Source organism: Ovis canadensis, chromosome 1, assembly GCF_042477335.2.
Source record: "Ovis canadensis isolate MfBH-ARS-UI-01 breed Bighorn chromosome 1, ARS-UI_OviCan_v2, whole genome shotgun sequence".
Classification (NCBI taxonomy): Eukaryota; Metazoa; Chordata; class Mammalia; order Artiodactyla; family Bovidae; genus Ovis; species Ovis canadensis.
In genome coordinates, this window is record NC_091245.1 from 250849549 (window position 1) to 250864733 (window position 15185).

General features: G+C 46.7%; 1 long non-coding RNA gene across 1 annotated transcript; it reads right to left on the bottom strand.

The window, feature by feature from the left end:
* Positions 1–8570: 8570 nt before the first annotated feature.
* Positions 8571–10342, bottom strand: LOC138443238 (uncharacterized). Its single transcript, XR_011258132.1, has 2 exons — positions 10066–10342; positions 8571–8919 (listed from the first exon to the last, which is right to left on the bottom strand). It is a non-coding gene; the product is annotated as an uncharacterized lncRNA (long non-coding RNA).
* Between the last annotated feature and the right edge of the window lie 4843 nt (positions 10343–15185).

The following is a 15185-nucleotide window of genomic DNA, read 5'->3' on the forward strand; positions in this document are numbered from 1 at the left end:
GTCTTTCCCTCCCCTGCTTGCTTTTATAATTTTCTCTTTTCAAGGGTTTTAAGTAATTAGACGGTGATTTGCTTTGATGTCATTTTCCTGTTGTTTCTTCTGCTTGAGGTTTAATGAGAAACCTGTTCACTTCCCCTCGAGGGAGGGGGCTCAAAAGAGTCCTTCCACCCAAGAAACTAAAGCACTTAGATCTAGCTGCTCCCTCGATGCCCAGAGCACCCAGTATATTCTCGTACATCTTACAGAAGCAAAGAGCGAAATATCCCTCACCCCTCTCTCCTCTGTGCCATTCTCTCTATCCCTCATACCCAGCTCCAACACCATATCCTACTCCCTTGGATCCTCTGCGGGTTACAAAATGGTCCAAAGTAGAGAGGTTGAGTTGAGCCATAATCTGGGGTGGGGTTGTAAAGTAGGCCTGGGACAACTGGGGTTCTCCCTGCTGTTGTGGAGAACCAAAGATAGGATGGACCCAAGTCCCTTTGAAAGAGTGACAGGCTAGCATTAGGGCAGTGTGAGGAGTGAGTAGATAATGGAGAGCTTGCAAAAAGCCTCCACTCCCCATTGAGTGCCTAGGACATGCCTGCACTGTGCTGGTGTTACTGGGAAGAATAAAATCTGACTGCATATTGGAGTTTTTTGTTTGTTTGTTTGTTTGTTTTGTTCACTAAAAGAATACTGTCTATATATAATGGGCTTCTCCGGTGGTGCTAGTGGTAAAGAACCTGCCTGCCAATGCAGGAGATTTAAGAAATGTGGCTTTAATCCCTGGATTGGGAAGATCCCCTGGAATAGAGCACGGCAACCCACTTTAGTATTCTTGTCTGAAAAATCCCATGGGTAGAGGAGCCTGGAAGGCTATAGTCCATGGGGTTGCGAAGAGTTGGACCTGACTTAAGAAACTTAACACACTATATATAACAGCCTGCTGTGGGGAACTCTGTCCCTCTGCTTGAGGGTTAAACCAAAGTGCCTTTGTTCAGGGAAATACCCTGACCCTGTCCACTTGTGAATGGCTGCAAGAAAAAGGAAATTAACACATCCTTGTCCTGAGAATGGCCATTCCAGGAAATATATGCAAGATTAATTGGCTTTTTACTTTACTCCCTCACCTCTTCCCCATTTGTGCTCTATGAAACTGGCCAGACCCCCAATAAGATGGTTATTTTGAGACACTAGTCTGCCATCTTCTTGGTCTGCTGGCTCTCTGAATAAAGTTGTTATTCCTTATCTCAACACCTTGTCACCCAACTTTTTGGCCTGTCATGTGGCTTCCCTGGTGGCTCAGAGAGTAAAGAATCTGCCTGCAATGCAGGAGACCCATTTGATCCCTGGGTCAGGAAGATCTGCTGGAGAAGGGAATGACAACTCACTCCAGTATTCTTGCCTGGAGAATTCCATGGACTAAGGAACCTGGCAGACTATAGTCCATGGGGTTGCAAAGAGTAGGAAGACTGAGTGACTAAAACACACACGTGACAAGCAGAGCAGGCTTGGACTCGGTAACGCTGGGGCCTCAAAGACAGTAGTGAATTGTCACTGCCTGAGCAGCTTCCTACGCCTGTCTGGGGAGACATCTGGCCAAACAAGCAGCAGACAGCAATGTGATCCCTGTGGGTTCAGCAGGGAAAAACATAATCCTATTTCATGTAAGGGATAAAAGCAATAGCTAGAGAGATTAAGGGAGAAGGCAATGGCAACCCACACCAGTACTCTTGCCTTGAAAATCCCATGGACAGAGGAGCCTGGTGGGCTGCAGTCCATGGGGTCATTAAGAGTCAGACATGGCTGAGCGACTTCACTTTCACTTTTCACTTTCATGCATTGGAGAAGGAAATGGCAACCCACTCCAGTGTTCTTGCCTGGAGAATCCCAGGGACGGGGGAGCCTGGTGGGCTGCTGTCTGTGGGGTCGCACAGAGTCGGACACGACTGAAGCAATTTAGCAGCAGCAGCAGCAGAGAGATTAAGTGACATGCTTGGATGACCCAGCTATTTAGTGGTTGAGTTTGTATAAAATCAAGGCCCAGGGAAGGTTTCTGCTACCCTGTCTCATGCTGTGCATCGGGGCATCCCTCCCTTCCAGATCAAGATGCCTGCCCCCTTCTTGCAGGGCAGAAGTGTTCAGCATGCACATCATGACATCATGATTCTCCAGCGAGGTCATTTGTGCAGATCCCAAGTGCCTGAGCAGGGTCTGTACCACCCAGAGGTAGACCCCACTCAGCTCCTGCTGCTTCATGTGGTTGTGGCTTATCACTGTAGTGGGCCTGTGAGCTTCTCAGATAGTGATGGCTCTGAATTCCCAAGAGTACCTTGCACATGCCTAGCAATCAATAAATGTCTGCTGATCAAGTCCCTGTTAATGAATGGCGATGACTTCATCAGTAAATATTGATAGATTTGAGACTCCTGCTCACTTTGGACAAGTTGGAGCTTTTGCCAAAGGAGGCAAAAAAAGAATTCCCAATAAGCTGGATGTGTTCCAGTTCCTTACATGGACAAATCTGTAATTGATTCAGGGGAATACGTGTGTATGTGGGAGGGGGGGAATCTCTCTGTTGCCATAGTGACTGTGAAAAAAAAAATTTATTTAACGGCATCCCAGACATGAAGACTCTGAAGTAATGGCCCTTTTAAAATGGAATCATATTAATAAGATCTATCCAACTGAACCATGTTTCTTTCTTTCTTTCTTTTTCATTAGATGCATTATTAACTTGGCTAGCTGCAAGACCTCATAAATGCAAAGTGCCCATTCAAGAAGAACACCACTTCCAGCATGGAATAAATAAGATACAAATCATTAATTCCAGAGATCCTGGCAGATAAAGAATAAGTTCTGTGAATGGTGATTTTCAGGTTGTAGGGTTCTTGAGTGTGTGTGGGTCACTTCTCTTGAGTGAGTCCTTAAAACCTGGGACAGTCCACACAATCTAGCAGATGAAGCTAATCACAAAGCATTAGAAGGAAGCTGAGGGTGAGGGGGTGGGGGGGGGGAGGAAACAAACAACAACTCAGTTTCACAAAGTTCTATACTGTACAAGAGAGGAATTGCAAAAAGCATAAATGTTACAGCTCTCCTGCCCAGTACCACCTTTTAGCATTGGATTTAATAATATTTGGTATTTACTAAGCAAGTATTGTGAGAGTTGGATCATAAGGAAGGCTGAGTGCCGAAGAATTGATGCTCTTGAACTGTGATGTTGGAGAAGAATCTTGCGAGTTCCTTGGATAGCAAGGAGATCAAATCAGTCAATTCTAAAGGTAATCAGTCCTGAATATTCATTGGAAGGACTGATGTTGAAGCTGAAATGCTTCAACAAATGAATAAATGAACAATGAATACTTTGGCCACCTGATGCAAACAACTGACTCACTGGAAAAGATCCTGATGCTGGGAAAGATTGAAGATAGGAGGAGAAGGGGATGACAGAGGATGAGATGGTGGGATAGCATCACCAATTCAATGGACATGAGTTTGAGCAAGCTCCGGGAGTTGGTGATGAACAGGGAAGCCTGGCCTGCTGCGGTTCATGGGATCGCAGAGTCGGACATGACTGAGTGACTGCATTGAACTGAAGCAAGTAATATGGCAGAAAGACTCTAAAATATCCCCTAGTGATCCCCACCTCCTGATATTCACACCCTTGTACGAATAAGGGTATGACCTGTGACTTTCTTCTAGCCAGTAGAAAATGGCAAAGGAGGTGACACTTCTGTGACTTTGTTACATAAAACATAACTTCTGTCTTGTTAATTGAAGATTTTGATGAAGCAAGATGCAACGTAGTGAACTACACTAGGAAGAGACCCTCTGACAACTGAGGGCACACTTCACTAATAGCCAGAAAGGAAGTGAAGGCCTCATTCCAACAATCCACAAGGAACTGAATCCTATCAACAACATGTGAGCTTGGACGTAGCTTCTTCCCCAATCATATCTTAAGATGAGACTCCACCCCTGGCCAACTCCTCGACTGCAGTCACAGGACAAATCCTGGAGAGGAAGACTTAGCTAAGCCACACCTGGATTCTTGACCCACACAAACACTGAGATAATAAATGTGTGTTGTTTTAAGCCACTAGCTTTATGATGAGTTGTTGCACAGCAATAGAAAACTATTACAAGCACCTATGCATGTTCTTAGTGCCATGGACACAAGACAGACAGTTTGTTGCCTTCATGGACATTCCTTTCTGGTGGAAGAGACAGAAATAAGAATATTAATAAATTACTGCCATGAAGAAAAAGAAATTAAGGTAAGGGAATAGAGGAGGAAGTGGATGGTATTTTAGATAGGGCTGAAGTGTAAGGTTGTCTGTGAGGATGGAGCTTTGAGCAGAGAATTGAAGAAGCGAGCATATTAGAAGGAGGAGCATTCTAGGCAGAGGGAATCACAAGTCCAGAGGTCCTGGGGTGGATCAAGTTTGGCAGGTTGTAGCCCAGTTAGTTACGACTGAGTGACTTCACTTTCATTTTTCCCTTTCATGCATTGGAGAAGGAAATGGCAACCCACTCCAGTGTTCTTGCCTGGAGAATCCCAGGGACAGGGGAGCCTGGTGGGCTTCTGTCTGTGGGGTCACACAGAGTCGGACACAACTGAAATGACTTAGCAGCAGCAGCAGCCCAGTTAGTACAGGAAGTATTGTAAGAGCTGAGCTCAGAGAGTTAGTGGGGTCAGATCACAGATGGCCCTGCAAACCGTGGGGAGGGCTTTTTTACATTGGCCATGTGAGAGGACAGGCCGGAGCTCTTTGAGCAGGTGAGTGACATCATCTGATCTGAGAGCAAGAGTCAGTCTGGAATGATGATCCTCTTCTAATACCCATAGCATAAACTGCACAGAAGCTACATAGGGCCTGGAAAGTGACTAAGAGAGTCTCTCATCTATTTTTCTTCAGGGATTCTCCCAGAAGTCCTGTGGAATAGGTGTGGCAGGTATAGGAATTCTTCCCCAATTGCATCCCTCTAGTTCAAAAGGCTGATCCATGTGGCTGGACTCCTGAGTCCCCTCTTCACACTCAGGAGCCCCATTAGAATGGAACCAGGAAAAATGGTGTGTCACTCCAGACATGACTTGGGGACCCTGATCATAATGTCAGAAAGATGTGAATATTTGCGTGGGGAATGAAGCGGATGAAAAGCAGTGCTTTTCATGCACAATAATTTCAGTAAGGCAAGCAGATGTACAAGAATCATTTTGAAATGTCAGAGAACTAGATTCTGAAAGTATTTCTTGTGAATTAATTATATATTAGGTTATTGCTAACCTAAAATGTTTCAAATGCCATTAAGATGTTGGGTTTTTGTTTTTTTGTTTTTTTTTGGAGTGGTACTCTACTGTTCTTTTAGAGGCTCTATATTAATAAATGTATTAGAAGTTTTTACACTCACATTTATTATTAATCCCTCAACCTTATTTTTTGTAAGGTTTGAGTTCCACACATGCAATGTTTTGTTGAGTAAACATAAACCTCAGGTTTGAAAACAAAATCTGTATCATCCCTGAAGTTGAACATATTAAGTAAAGGGCCTCTATGTTTTCTTGGTGGGTCCTGCTTGTTTGGACCACGGGAGAGGAGTAAGGCAGGAAACCTAAACATATTGGAAAACAGGTGACCAAATCCTCACCCTGCCCTCCATCTATCCCCTCATCTGTCCCTTAATCTACCCAATCCATCCATCTACTCAAATATCCATCCACTTATCCACCCATCCATTTGTCTGTTCATCCATCCATCCAACAAGTATTTAAGGAGCACCAAACAGAGTCAGATGTTGCAATGGAAACATGGAGATTAGGCAGAGAAGGCTTGTGTCTTCACATAGTAAATCTTTGTTCTTCACACAAAGCTGGGTACTTTCCCTCAAGCAGCCAGTCCTCACTGCTCTGGAGCTCTCATTTATGCAATCACATATCTCAGCCTTGCTGGGGGATGTCCAAGTAAACTTTGCTCTCAAGTCTTGGGGACCAGAATTCAAGAGATTTCCTCAAATCACTCTGTGAGATGGTTGCAGTCAGAGTGGGTCATCAGAGGTCTCAGAGTGGTCATCAGATCCCAAGTCCTTCTGATTGATGCCTAATTCACAGAGAAGCTCTTCTAGGTACCAATATTAATAACACACAAAGCCTTCTGAGCAAATATTCAAAAAATAATTATGACATGTTGGCAAGACTGATGAGTATGTTCTTATTTTTTTTTAAGTGTATGGTTCTTTCTAGGTTCTGTTCCTCTACTGGTTCTGCCCTAAAATTCTGATGTGTTCCCCAAGGTTAACTTCCAATTGTTCCCCTTTATGTACCCTGAGTGATCTCAGCCGCTTCTTTTACCAAATCTGAATCCTGGTCCAACTAAGTTTCCTAAGTAAGCCCTTGACTTGTGTGTCTATTTTCCTACTGGACTCCTGTGTCCCAAAAGGGACAGAAATTCAGTGTGTCCTAAACCAAGCTCATAGCAAGTACAAAATCAAGTCCCCAAACCCTAAGATCTGATGAATGAAATCCACAGGGGATGTCTTGTGGGCACTCCAGAGTAGCAGAGAGACTATATATAGCTAATTCAGGAAAGGAGGTCAGTCCTGAATATTCGTTGGAAGGACTGATGCTGAAGCTGAAACTCCAATACTTTGGCCACCTGATGCGAAGAGCTGACTCATTTGAAAAGACACTGACCCATTTGAAAAGGCCCTGACTCATCTGAAAAGACCCTGATGCTGGGCGAGATTGAGGGCAGGAGAAGAAGGGGACGATAGAGGATGAGATGGTTGGATGGCATCACCGACTCAATGGACATGGGTTTGGGTGGACTCCGGGAATTGGTGATGGACAGGGAGGCCTGGCGTGCTGTGGTTCATGGGGTCGCAAAGAGTCGGACACGACTGAGCGACTGAGCTGAACTGAACTGAACCCAGCCCAAGAAGCAGCAGCAGAGGAAGACTAAGCGGCAGAGAAAGCCAAGGCCTCAGGCAGAAAATTATGCTATTATCCAAGGAAGGGCGGCCTGGAGAGAGGGTCCCGGACAGACCTGCCACAGACAGGAAACTTAGCTATTGGGTGGGAGGTTATTTTAGATTTCTCTGGTTAAGGGCTCATGCTTCCTAAGCAGCTAAATGATTAAAATGTTACCTTCTAAGCCCACGGACTCCTTCAGAACCTTCCTGACTCAGAAGCCCACTCTGTGAATATACCCCCTTCCAGGGGAAGGTGGGTACATCAGGCTCCTGTGAGTATGGTTATGTGAGCCAATGTTGAAAGGCATCATCCTGAGTGGCCCAAGAATCCCAGACCAGCCGGAATCTGGACTCCTCAGGTTCCGGTGGCCCAAGGAGGCATGGTCTGCTTTGTACTGCATTAATGACATCCAGTTGATCCACATTTGTACCAGGTGAGCACAACCACCTTCTTGCTGTGATCTCCAGGACCACTGGTTCTGCCATCTCCCTTATTTATTCAGTAACACCTGAGTGTTCTTCCGTAGGAGCCATCACTCCAGCGACTAAGGTTTCCATGCTGTTTAAGTGCAGTTTTGCACATAAGTATAAATTGAGAATTCCATGGATGGAGAGGCCTGGCGGGCTACAGCCCATGGGGATCACAAAGAGTCAAACACGACTGAGTGACTAACACTTTCACTTTCTTTAATAAACTGATTCAATTTGGGGAGTATTCGCTAAAGATGAACACTCCACAATGCAGAAATTCCATTTCTAGGTCTATAATAAAGAGATATGAATGCATACACCCGACAAAAGAATGTTCATCCTAACTTTTTCCATTATAGCCAAAAACCCAGGTGTCCATCAACAGAACAATGGATAAAACACTGTGGATATCCATACAATAAAATATTACACAGCAGGAAAGAAGAATAAAGTAGTGATACATGCAGCAACACAGATGAATCCTATGGACATACAAGGATTGAAAAGAGACACAAAGGCTCATACTGTATCATTCCATCCACATGAAGTCCAAGAAGAGACAAAATAACAAGTCATAGAGGTCAGAGTAGAGGTGACCTCCAGATGGGGAATACTGACTGCGAAGGAACCTTCTGGGAGCTGGACATGTATTGAGTTAGCTAAAAAGTTCATTCAGGGTTTTCAACACCTCCTTCGAGAAAACCCAACAGAACTTTTAGGTTAGCTCAATACTTTGTCATGATCTGGGTGGTGGCTACGTGAACATATTCATATGTGAACATTTATTGGTTGTACCCTGAAAAACAGTGCACTTTTGACAATTTATTTTGTCACACTTTTTCAGGCTTCCCAGGTGACTCAGCTAGTAAAGAACCTGCCTGCCAATTCAGGAGACGTAGAGAGGTAGGTTTGATCCCTGGGTGGGGAAGATGCCCCGGATTAGGGCATGGCAACCCACTCCAGTATTCTTGCATGGAGAATTCCATGGACAGAGGAGCCTGGTGGCCTATAGTCCATAGGGTTGCAAAGAGTCAGACACAACTGAAGTGACTTAGCACACAGGCACACTTTTTCAATGTTGAAAAAGAAAGCAAAAATAGGAAACATTTAAAACTTAGTCGGTCTTGAGCAGAGTATTCCTTGAATCCAAGGAGATCAATTGTATTTAATTTTTCACACAGTCTCTGATCAAGTTACATTTTTCTTCAGAGGTAGAGAGTAAATATTTGAGGTTTTCTGGACTATACCAGCTCTGTTCACAATTATGCACGTCTGCCCTTGTAGCAGGAAAACAGTCACAGACAGTAAGTAAATGAGCAGGTGTGTTTGTGCACCAATAATACTTTACTTAGAGAAACAGGCAGAGCGTCACATTTACCTGCAGACCATACTTTTAAACTTCCGATCTAATCCATTGGTGGTGACTTCCCAGGAAAATGGCTGAGACCGCTTCAAGGTTCACCAGAGAAGAGTGTAATGATCCGTTAGTTATGTCTGTCAAAAGAATGAATATAGGTACCTGTACAACTGAATCAGGGCCTTCCCTGGTGGTTCCAATGGTAAAGAATCTGCCTGCAATGCAGGAGATGTGGGTTCGATCCCTGGGTTGGGAAGATTTCCTGGAGAAGGGCAAGGCTACCCCCTCCAGTATTCTTGCCTGGAGAATTCCATGGACAGAGGAGCATGGCAGGCTACAGTCTGGGGTCACAAAGAGTCAGACACAACTGAATGACTAACACTTCATAACTGAATCACTTTGCTGTACTCCTGAAACTAACACAACATTGTCAATCAACTATTGTGCTGTGCCAAGTCACATCAGTAGTGTCTGACCCAAAGTGGAACATTAGAATTTCCTGTTCATAAAATTCCTTCAGCCACTTTTGCCAATTAGAGCGCGTCTCCAGGGCGCCATTCTTCCTTGCCCTCTGTTTTTTTGGATTTGTCTGTTTTGGCTGCACCGCAAGGCAGGCAGGATCTTTAGTTTCCCAACCAGGGATGGAACGCGTGCCTCCTGCATTGGAAGTGCAGGGTCTTAACCACTGCGCCGCCAGGAAAGTCCCTCCTTTCCCTTCTGCTTTGCTTTTGTTCACAGCCCAGCAGTGGCAGCACCCCTCCCCACCTCGTTTTCAGAGCAGTGTAACCCTCCCCAGACTCTACACCTACATCCAGCCTTCCTTTTACATCGTGGCCAAAGACCACATATTTCGGCTAAGCAATGGGGCATCTCCTGTGAGTCCCTGCGGTGCCCCAGCCTCTGCCAGGAGGAGGGGAAGACCAGAAACTCCTCCCGTCTCTGACCCTCTGGGATGAGGGGGGATGGTGGTGGTGGTGGGGAAGGAACTACAGCCAGTTTTTATTTTCCTTATTTATATGATTTTTATTTGTAGTGCGGCATGTGGAATTTTAGTTCCCTGATCAGGGATGGAACCCGCGTCCTCGGCATTGGAAGCGCGGAATCCCAACCACTGGACCGCCACTTGAAGTTCCTGTTCTGATTTTAGAAACCACTCTTTAACCAGGGACACCTGCCTCGCGTGCCGCCTCCGCCACGCCCGGCCCCTTCGGCAGTCAGTCTCCCTCAACGGAAGAGACGTCTCCTTTCCCTAGTCTCAAACCTCCCGGGCCTGCAGTTCTCACCTCTTCTGCCTCCTCGCTCCTCTGCTTTTCTCCTCGTTCTCTGGGTTTCAGCTACTATCTCCATTGACTTCTTTGGATCTGGATTTAAAGACTCAATTCTCTTTCAGTCTTTGGGAGAGAGAAAGAAAAAAACAAACCCAAGCCCTCTTTAAATCTCGTGATCCATTTCCAGCTGTTGCGGTATCTTTCTCCTCTTGTCCTCAGCCAAGATCTGGAAAAGTCCTCTCTGCTCACGGTCCGGGCACCAGAGCCCCAGCGTTTCCAGCGGGACCCCGCCACGGTCTCCGCTCCACCGAAACCGGCTCGGTTCACACCGCAGGCGACCTCTCTGCAGCGACATCTAGCGGCCACCCTGCAGCCACTCCCCGCTCCGCTGAGTTCCAAGCCGAAAACTCGCCCGGCGCTCCGGATCCGGGTCCTAGGGCTTCATGACCTCACCCCTCCTGCATCTCAGCTCTTCCCGGCCCGCCCCTGAAAGAGTAGTTCTACTGAATTCTCCAGGCATCTTCCCACTCTGGGTACTCTCGATGAGCAACGCTGGCGTCATAACCATCATTTCTGACGCCACGCCTCTCCTTGGAAAGTTCTGGCATCTTGGGGAAGATGATTATAACAGGGACTGCGGGTTGCATTTACTCTCCTTTTTTTACCTGGTAACGGATCACTGATAATTACCGGGATACGTTGCTGTCCACAAAAAAGATGGTATTTCCCAGCCTCCCCTGCCTGCGGTTGTAGCTCCATGACTTGGTCCAGTTGAGGTGAGCTCGTCACGCTGCAGAGCGGGGGTAGGGTGGGGAAGACTTCACTTGGGGTCACCTCCCCTCTGTCGTTTCCCCTTCCTCCTTTTCACTGACTGGAGGGAGATGTCATGTTTGACTCCACTGCCGACTCAGATCATGACCTGACTTCAAGGATAGGTTCCGAGTGGTAGACTGCAAATGGTGGTGAAAAGTTGTTGCTGAACCACACAAAGACCCCAGGATTCTTGGCCTCCAGAGGAGAGGAATTCAATCCGGGCCAGAGACGAGGCTTGATTGTTCAGAGCTTTTGTGTAATAAAGTTTTATTAGGCATCAGAAAGGGGCAGAAAGAGTACCCCCATGCTAGTGTTAGCCATGGAGTTATATACTCTCTAATTAGTTATTACAGTGACTCAAAAGAATGTCTGGAGGTTGTGAAGACCTCACTAGATCTACTCCCGTAATTTACACCTTAAGATAACAGGATTAGCCAGAAGGTTTTTTTCCAGAGACTGTCCTCAAGCAGGATACATTATTGTTATATAATCCTAAGGAATATAGAGGGACAAAAAATTTGTCCTTTCTTCCTCCTGGAGAATTCCAGACCCCTCTCTCCTTGGGGTCCCCTGGACTTCTTAGCAACCTGCCTAGGAAATGACTCTCTCAATGGGAGCGGTATGGATCCTGGATAACTTGCCAGGGCCTCAGCACCTGCTCTGCACGCTCATTTGGCCTTCTCTTACTGGAGAAGAAAACATACATACAGAACAGAACCGAACCCTGCACCGTGTGCTTAAGTCCCTGTTGAATCTGTTGAATTTGGGAGTCAACAGGAATCCCGATATATGTCTCCTCCTCTTGCCCATTGAGAAGTTAATGATCTCCCATCCCAAATCTGGTCCTTCTCCTGTGTGTCTTAGCACCCTTCCCATCCCATTCCCTTCCTGGCTTTCCCCTGTCCAGGCCAGAAGTGGTTGTGGTTCAGTCACTCAGTCATGTCTGACTCTGTGACCCCGTGGACTGCAGCACACCAGCCTTCACTGTCCTTCAGTATCTCCAGGAACCTGCTCAAACTCATGTCTGTTGAGTTGGTGATGCCATTCAACCATCTCATCCTCTGTCGTCCCCTTCTCTTCCTGCCTTCAATCTTCCCCAGCATCAGGGTCTTTTCTAACGAGTCAGTTCTTCGCAGCAGGTAGCCAAAGTATTAGAGCTTCAGCTTCAGCATCAGTCCTTCCAATGAATATTTAGGGTTGATCATGTTCAATTCCCTCCTGTCTTCTTACACCCAGCCAGTGATCAGATCCTCACTGTATCTCAGGATGCACACTGCCTCTAGCCCCTGGTTCAGGCCACCATAAACTGTCACTCCACAACCACCCATATCCCTTGGGATCCCGGGGTGCTAGGAAACTGCTGAATACAGGCAGTGATCCTGGGAGCCAAGCCTGAGGTGAAAGGAGAGACAGAGAGGTAAAGGTGCCTGGGAAATGTGATGGTAGAGTTACTGAAAAATTGGGACTTGCCTGGTGGTCTTGTGGTTAAGAATCTGCCTGCTAGCGAAGGGGACACGAGCTTGAGCCCTTGAGCCCTGGAGTCTGGGAAGATCCCACATGCCACATAGCTACTAGGCCCACGCACCACATCTACTGAAGACTGTGGGCCTACAGCCTGTGCTCCGCAGCAAGAGAAGCCACCGCAACGAGAAGCAAGGATGAGCTGTGCCCAGTCTCTGCAGCTAGAGAAAGTCCATGCACAGCAATGAAGATCCACCACAGCCACAAATGAAACAAAAATTTACATAAGCAAACCATTTCCTTAAGTTGATGGCCAAATGTTAAAATGTCGTTTTCCATATCATTTGTAATCTTGTCACAGTCCCTTTATCAAAGTCTGGTTAGATTTCAGTGAAAATTATCTTCCAGAGTAGTTCTCGTTCTCTCCACCCCCACGGAAGGGAGAGGGTAACTTTACTGCGATTAGTATGTATGGTGAAGAATTTCATGTTAATGAGGTGTGTCAGCAGTGATAATTGAACCACATTTAAACAAAACCAAAAAAGAATGAATGCACACGCTTGCATTGGTGAGAGAGCCTGGGAGTCTGCTTGAGCAAAGGAAAGAAGAGACCCTGAAGGGACGTGAGGCCCTAGGGACAAGCCCTGCCCCACCGTTTCTTCCAGGTCCAGCAAGATGGGATGGTGTTACACCCAGTGGAAAAGCCAGGCCAAATCTCAACATTTGCTTTTGAGATTTGCTGCATCAAGCCCTTCCTGGGGACTTCCCTCTTTTCCCCCCAAAGTCATTTCCAGCCACTTCTTTTTGGGGAGACAGAAGTATCAATTCACAGGCTGTATGTATGGAGAGTACGTAAGGACAGTCAGGGCCCCCGGGCATGCCCAGGTTTAACCTTTCATCTACTAACTACCTGCTGTGTGCCTGACTCTGTGCTGACAGCCTCCATCATCCTCTGGGAGAGTTTTTCATGCCAATTTTGTGGGGGGGACACTGGCACTTAGAGTGGTGAAATGACTTGCCCAGAGCAACCAGGGCAGCACAGCTTGAAAGGAATGGGCCTGGGACTGACCTGAGTCTGTCTGACTGCAAATTGCTCCTCGTTCCCTGCTCACCAGGTATCCTGAGCCTCGATAAGGATGTCCATCACCTGAAGAGCTATTAAGAATTCTGAGTCTAGGGGCTTCTGTCGTGGCTCAGTGGTAAAGAATCTGCCTGCCAATGCAGAAGACATGGGTTTGATCCCTGATCTGGGAAGATCTCACATACCACAGAGTAACTAAGTCTGAGGGCCACAACTACTGAGCCGGTGCTCTAGAACCTGGGGACCACAGCTGCTGAAGCCCTCATGCCCTAGAACCTGTGATCGACAACAAGAGAAACCACCATAATGTGAAGCCCTCACACTGCAGCTAGAGAGTAGCTCATGCAGCAACAAAGAGCCAGCACAGCCAGAAATAAGTAAACTTAAAAAAAAATAACACCAACTTTGAATTCTAGGATACTTAAAGAGAGAAAATTCTAAGTCCAGGGAATTCCCTGGTGGTCTAGTGGTCAAGACTCATGCTACCAATGCAAGGGGGATGAGTTCAATCCCTGGTTGGGAACTGAGAACCCACATGCTGCATGACTGGGCCAAAAAAAAAAAAAAAAAGAAGAAGAATTTTGAGTCTAGGGCCAAACCCCAGAGGTTCTGCTTCAGTTGCTTGGAGCTGGAGCTGGGAGTCTGTGTTTCCACGAGGGCCCCGGGCCTCCCAGATGACCCTGATGCTCAGCTGGCCTAGGACTGTCCCTGTATCAGGTCCCACTGCCTCAAGGTGATAGAAGCTGCTGCCACAGTGCGGCAGAGAGGGGTTGCTGCTTGCCTGCCCCTGATAAGGCAGCTGCAGGCTTGCACAGGGGTCCGGCCAAGTATGAAAGGATTACACTCAGCAGTGGGCCCAGCAGAGCCTGCTGTAAAGTGGAAGTGCCAGGAGACAGCTGTGTCCCTTTGTTTTTCCTCCCTAACACCAGGTTCAGGGATTGTAACTTTGAATTCTGTGTGCATTTGACCAAATCTGGTCTTTCTTCTCTCCATCCATCCTATGCAGAGATGCCAGGTTAAGCAGCTGGGCACAGTGTGTGCAAATGCCAGCTCCTGTTTGAACATTTGCACTGGCTTCTCCCCATCCAGAGGGCCCAGGTGAAGCTCCTGGCCCCAGGGTGGTCTGATCTGACCTCCTGCTCCTGCCTTTTCTCTTGCTGGTCTCCTTCATGAAGATGCTGGACCCTTTGCTCTGTTTCATCCTTCCTCCCCTCCCTGATTTGGAATACCCCTAGAGCCCTTCTTTATTCTCCAGATCCCATCCCAGCTTAAAGATTCCCATCTCCAGGGAGCCCTCCATGACTAGCCTGGCCCATATTCCTTCTTGGAACACTTGCTACCATTCATGTCTTGGATTCTGCTGTGTCCTGTGGTTTTCACATGCCTGTGTCCTAAAAACACAAGTAGAGGTCATGTCTCAAGGTCACTGGCTGGATCTTGAATGTCTTCCCCACTCTGCACCTACGTTCCCCACCTGTGCTCGAAGCCCTGAGTTTTCCTAACAATCTCCTTTCCCTCCTTCCCCTGTTCTCAAAACTGCCCTGCCCTATGGCCCATTATTCTGCCATGAAATCAGTAAGCGAGTTTGTGATAATTCAATCATGCCATTTAACCTTTTCATTTTATTAGAAGAAGAGCTAAATTTTATGGCACATCTACCTTTTGTTAGGAGTTGTGCCTCAGTTATCTTATTCATCAGGAAAACTCTGAGGTAGGCGTAGTACCCATTCTGTTGATGCGGAAACGAACGTTCAGGAAAGTTAAACGATATGCCCAAGGT